Raw genomic sequence first — 7116 nt, forward strand, 5'->3', positions numbered from 1 at the left:
TCGGAAATGCGTTTCAGTGGCAAACGGTTCCGGTATGGCATAACAGAGGACTAAAAAGTAAGCATTATGTGAATGCTTGACTAAAGAGATGTGTCTTTAATCTAGTTTTAAACTGTGTCAGCGAGTCAGAGCCTCGGACCGTATCGGGAAGGCTATTCCAGAGTTTTGGAGCTAAATGCGAGAACGCCCTCCCTCCTTTAGTGGACTTCGATATCCTAGGAATGACCAGAAGCCTTGAATTTAGTGATCTTAAGGAACGCGGTGGATTGTAGGGCGAAAGAAGGTCCGTTAAGTACATAGGTGCTAAACCATTTAGGGCTTTATAGGTCAGTAGCAGTATTTTGTAATTGATACGGAACTTAATAGGTAACCAGTGTAGAGATGATAAAATCGGTGTTATATGATCATATTTTCTTGACCTAGTAAGAACTCTAGCAGCTGCATTTTGTACTAACTGTAGCTTGTTTATTGAGGATGCAGGACAACCGGCTAATAAAGCATTACAGTAATCTAGTCTCGAGGTCATGAATCCGTGAACTAATTTTTCTGCATCAGAAATAGATAGCATGTTACGTAGCTTAGCAATGTTTCTAAGGTGGAAAAAGGCTGTTCTTGTAACATATGAAATATGATTTTCGAAAGACAAGTTGCGGTCTAGTATAAAACCCAGGTCTTTTACTGTAGTGGATAAAGTAACAGGACATCCGTCTATATTAAAGTTGTATTGCGAGAGGTTTTGAGAGTAGTTTTTTGGACCAATAAGTAATACCTCCGTTTTATCTGAATTTAATAGCAGGAAATTACGCGTCATCCAGCATTTTATATCTTTGAGACACTCTGTCAATTTAGATGAGTTAGTGTTTTCATCTGGTCGTGATGAAATATATAATTGAGTGTCGTCCGTGTAACAGTGGAAATTAATTCCATGTTTTCTTATAATATTACCAAGCGGCAGCATATATATTGAGAATAGCAGAGGGCCTAAAACCGATCCTTGCGGTACTCCATAGTCTACTGACGTTATCTTTGATTTTTTTTCCCATTTAAACAGACAAAATGATAACGGTCCGATAAGTACGATCTAAACCAGCTTAATGCCTGTCCCTGAACACCAGTGTAGTTTTGTAGTCGATCCAAGAGTATTTTATGATCTATAGTGTCGAACGCAGCGCTAAGATCAAGTAGGACTAGTATTGAGATACAGCCTTGGTCAGAAGCTAAAAGTAAATCATTTGTAATTTTAACTAGCGCAGTTTCTGTACTATGATGCGGTCTGAATCCTGACTGGAATTTTTCATAGATATAATTTTCTTGCAAAAAAGAGCACAATTGAGCGGACACAACTTTTTCTAGTATTTTGGACATAAATGGAAGATTTGAAATGGGTCTGTAATTTGCCAAGTTATTTGTATCTAATTGCGGTTTCTTAATGAGAGGTTTTATTACTGCCAGCTTGAATATTTTTGGAACATGACCTAAAGATAAAGACGAGTTAATAATATTGAGGAGAGGCTCTTCCACTACAGGTAACAGTTCTTTCAGTAGTTTAGTGGGTATTGGATCTAATAAACATGTTGTTGGTTTAGATGCAATGATAAGTTTATTTAGCTCTTCCTGTCCTATCGTTGTAAAGCGGTGTAGTTGTTCTAGAGGGGCCATAATTGAAGCTGAATCATAAGACACCATAGCGGATTGTACATTTATAATTTTGTTTCGGATGCTTTCTATTTTCGCATTGAAGTAATTCATAAAATCATTACTACTAAACTGTAACGGTATATTTTGCTCTGGTGATGTCTGTTTATTTGTTAGTCTAGCCACGGTGTTAAATAAAAACCTTGGATTATTTTGGTTATTTTCGATTAGTTTGCGGAGATGCTCAGCCCTGGCTGTTTTTAGTGTCCTTTTATAACGTGACATACTCTCTTTCCACGCGATTCTAAAGACCTCTAAATTAGTTTGTTTCCATTTACGCTCTAAGTTGCGAGTTTCTCTCTTGATAGCATGCGTAGCACTGTTGTACCATGGTGCTTTAGTTTTCTCTCTAACCTTTTTTAATCTAATTGGTGCAACAATATCTAATGTACTAGTAAAAATGGTGCTTAAACTGCTAGTCATTTCCTCTAATTCATCTGTTTGTTTGGGTTTACTTAGCAGCTTAGATAGATCAGGTAAGCTATTTGAGAATACATCTGTAGTGGTTGGAAGGATTGTTCTGCCTGGTCTATAACGTGGCGCAACATGACATATTTCAGCAGTACGTATTATGCAAGTCACCATGTAATGATCAGTGACATCATCGCTTTGCGGTATAATATCAGTTGGATCGGTTCCATATGATATAATTAAATCTAGTGTATGATTTAGACGGTGAGTGGGACCACTGACGTTTTGTTTGACCCCAAAGGAGTTCAATAAGTCTATAGATAGATTAGTCGGGGTTATTTAATAATTAATATTTAACAATATTATTGATGTGTGAATTTCAATTGATTATTGAAATTGATGTATTTAGCACCAAAACTTTGGAACAGTCTTCCTAACAGGTGTCGCCCAGCCCCCAACTCTAGAACATTCTGTCAGCGAAGCACTCTGTGTCAATGCCAAGGCAGGAGCACACACTTACTTAAGAGGAGCTCACCAGTGGACATGTGCATCTCGGGATTTTCACGAAGATGAAGGCAGCCACCATTCAGTGGGCCAACCTTGCTTGGAAACAGCCACCCCTCTCTGCTGATTTCATTAAAAGACAAGAGCTGGTCTGAGGTCCTAAGGCTTGCGTTCTCTGCATGTATAACTGCACTGAAGCAGACGGACAGAGAAAGCCAGGGTGGGTCCGCCTACTCCAGGGCGCTGCTTGCAGGCTCACCACCTAATCCGATTTTAACCCTTTGGGGCCTAAGGTGTTTTCTGGGTCCTGGAGGTGTTCTGACATGCACTTTTTTCTGTTACTTGTGACATTTTCATGGCTAAAGTATTATTAAACTGTATTCAGCGCAAACTATGTCACAATAATATGTCAGCAGAATGTATGTAAAATTTTGTAAAAGATAATGACGTTTATGCATGGTTTGTGAAAAAAACACACAAAAAATGTCACTGAAATAAGGTCATAAAACCCATACAGATTGACCATACAGTGACAATACTTTTGAAAATTGTATCACATAGCCTAGAATATTTGCTCCAAAACTATGTGAAAATCTGCCTGACCACTCATTCAGATAATACAATAAAGTCTTTTAAAATTTGCATCATGTTTATTTTCTTTATTTTACAAAAAACACAACATTTTGTTTTTATTATTAGTGCACACAAATAAAACTAGACATTTAATAGTTTTGAATGATATATCACTCGCCTGTATCACAAAAATCGACAGAGTTATCTGAGTCTCTTTTGCACTGATAAGAAAAATCACGCCGTCGTGATGGCCGACCCCAGGGAGTTAAGGGAGAGGTAGGAACCTTGGGCACAAATCCAGGCTGGGGTCTCTGCTCGTGAGAGTTAGCCAGCCCAAATTCCAGGCACAACTTGTTGACTGAAAGCAAGCAAGTCCCTACTCTCTAGTAGAGACCACATGAGCCGGAGAACTCTTTCTTTAAAAACAGAATATTTAACTCACTGCCTGCAGTGGCTCAGGGGCGGTCTCTGCAGTGCAGTAGCACCAGAGATAAGGCCCAAGCGGATAAAGAGGGGCGCAAGGCTTTTTTAGATTCCCTTATTCCCTCAGGAACCTGTTGATCAGGACTTGCTTCCCATGCTTCTACATCATGATGTGCGTCAAGAAAACAGAGGCAACATCATTTTGAGGGTGGAGGAAAACAGCCTTCTCCAACCCATCTTGCAGGAAAGAGAGCACTGAAATGATCGACCGCTCTCAGGATCTCCTCACAGAGAGAAGACTCACTCAACGAATAGGTTCCACTTCTATTTGGCGTAAGCACAACTTCCTCATTTTAGGGGGTGCTCGCAGAAGTGATGGTAACTACCACATATTCCTGTGGTAGCCACCTGAAACTTCGCTTCCAGTTTAGGACCAGCCTAGAATCTCTCCAGGAGTTTGAGCGCTGGTGCCATCATACCCCATCCATGAAATGTATTCAGGTGAAGTCAGAATGGCTGTTGAGTGGAACTAGGTGTGGTTGGGCCAATAAGGGGCAAATATCAAGACCTGCTCCACACCTAACTTAGCACAGTAGGTGTAAGTGACATGCACGCACAAGACAGGAGCACTGCTCAACACTACATATGAAGCTCACTGAGCTTCAGGAGCATCTCTGCTCAACACATAGATGAATAGCATTGCCACTTTTTTAGAAGGCACCTTGGGATACGCATTTCTGCGGAGCCCCAGGCCAGATGGGAGCCAGTGTCTGTCCAAGGATGGTCCGCTCAGACAGAAATAACACAACAGGCAGAGGGATGAATCCGGGGGGGGGGGGCAAAAAGATATAACTGTGCGGCCCCAAAGTGATCCCTCCCCAGCTGGACTCCCAGGGGATGGAGTCTCCACTCTCTCTGGCCACAGGCTCTTTGGCGGCACGATTGAGCAGGCCGGAAGAAACAGTGGAATGAAGCGACTTTAGAAGCTTCTGACTCCAAGGAGGAGGTGATGGGGGAGTTGTGACATGCAAGGCAAGGCAAGGAAAGGCAAGTTTATTTATATAGCACATTTCATACACAGTGGCAATTCAAAGTGCTTCCGACTTCGCAATGTTGTCTTTTCAGACCAGTACCAGCTCGCTGAGCAGCGGTGGCTCAAAGCGAGGTGAACTGCAACAACTCGAAGCACAGATGCCCATGCAGTCAAAGGTCGTCCAGGCCTCCGTTAAAGCAAGCCCTTTGTACATGGCCCCTCAGTCAGTGAAGGTTTATCAGCAGGCCGGGGTGGTCTGTCATCTCACAGGACGTGCTACTCTGCCATGGTCACCTTAGGACTTGATCATGAAGCTAGTGCTGAAGTGGTCTTCATATGGCATCTGTCATATGCCCCAGGAGCCTTTGATTTTTTTTTTTCAGTGGGACCCTTTTTAACTTCCAAATAGCACCAGCCAAACACACTCTCTCTTGAAGAGACGGTAGGACAGAGATATGCGCACACAAGACAGGAGCACTGCTCAACACGTAGTGTGATGAATATCCCTGTTCAAGAGCACATCTGCTCCACACGTAGTGTGATGACTATCACTGATTTGAGCAGAGCCGACAAGCTGAGTCTGATGGAAGGTTTTTCTGCTTCTATGAACCAGGCCCAGTCCCAGAAGACCACAGATGTACCCAAGGTGGGGCAGCAAGGTGGATGAACAGTGGTGTTAGTGTGCAGTGCAACACTTACCTGTCTCCACTGGCGGCAGGGGATGTGTAAGAAGGCGAATGACTGGGTCCTTGAACCGCACCAAGCTGCCTGCTGGAGACCAAGAGGGGGCTGAGGGGTGCAAAGCTGTCCTACAGGGTCACACACCACAAGCCTTGCCATCTTGGGACGCCATCTGCATGCCATCTGTAGATACATGGCGCCTGAGCCCACAGCAGACGGAGAGCCAGCACTAGAAGGACTGACTGAGTACCCATCTGACCAGGTTTGTGAGCCAGCATAGACGTTGGAACAGGGGCGGCGGGAGGGGCGGCCGCCCCCCCTCCTTCGGCCGCCCCCTAAATTCACCTAAGCACGGGCGTCAGTTTGAAATTTGCTGGGCACAGAGACACATTCGGAAGTGCTGGGTACAAACTTGTCAAACTGTGCAGCCTTTCTATTCAACCCATAAATAAATACGTCGATCCGCCAGACTTCATTTGACCGTTTTAATGGTCTAGTGGTAGTTCTTTTGCCCAGAGTGCCAGAGGTTACGGGTTCTAATCCGCCCTAGGTACAGTTTTTTTCTCTCTCATCAAAACAGAATATGTCCATCTGTGGTTACAGTCAATATCAAGCATAGGACACATTTATTTTGTGATTTTTACCGGAATGAATAGAGTCTCCGACGTAAAGGCGATTAAAGTGCGCGTCCGAGTGAAGACTGCGCGCCACAGAGAACATAGCCTACAACTGACAGCAGCGGCAACAAGCGTTCCTCTTGATTTCAAAAACAAAACATTTTAGCGCTAGATCTCTTATTTAAACGAACTAAATTAATGCTCTGCTTAACAGGATATGTTTTATTCATGTTTAAAACGTTTTATTTTCCGATATATGGTGACTCAAGCACTGATGGATCAAGGAGCGGTCCATCAGTAGAGTCACCATATCGGAAAACATTTGGAATGGGTCAGACATAGCCCACAGTAATTCTTATTCTTATCTTATTCTTAAGACTTATTATGTTTTTTAAAAGAATTTCGTTTTTATAAATTGTATTTAATTTTAATCAATCGTTTTAATCAACAAGTTGACTGATAAATTCTCAGAAAATGGATTTAATACCAATATTTTGAAACGGTGCGTAATTCCGACAGCCCCCCCCCCCCCCCTTACCGGGAATCCCGCCCCCCCCTCTCACAAAATAGTTCCAACGTCCCTGTGAGCCAGTCACCCCATGACTCTATCCTACCTCGACTTCGCCTTAGCCCTCAGTCTCTCTAGGTTAACATAAGCCCTCCGGTAGCCCTGTTCCATCTCTGGGAGGTTCACCTTCTTCCTTGGACATATGTTACACGTGCTCATATTTAATATTGGCTTTAAATCAAATTATCCACCTCTGGCTTTCTTAGTTGGGGACACGTATTACTCTTAATATTATAGTCTAATATTATAGTCTATGACATCACCGTTTTCTCCAGATAACAAATGAGTTTACAACAGAAATGAATCAACGCAGAACTTACTTAAACTGGACAATAACTTTCTTCTAAAGCTGTTGAACAGCCAAAACAATCTTTGTTGCATTAATATCCTGTTATCAATGTAAAGCTGCTTTAAAAAAATCTGCTGTTTTGTGACTTGACTAAATGTTGTGAGACGTAATACAAATTATTTTTAGCTGGGTGGTCTGTAATCTCATTTTGTGGTTACTCAGGCTTTTCAGTATTATGTAAATGGTAACATAAAAATCCATTAAGTGAATAAACACTGAGACACTGAACAACTAAGAAAGAAAAAAAGAAAAGCAATGGGGA

The sequence above is a fragment of the Pimephales promelas genome, chromosome 5 (assembly GCF_988280905.1).
Source record: "Pimephales promelas chromosome 5, fPimPro1.hap1.1, whole genome shotgun sequence".
NCBI classification, from domain to species: Eukaryota; Metazoa; Chordata; class Actinopteri; order Cypriniformes; family Leuciscidae; genus Pimephales; species Pimephales promelas.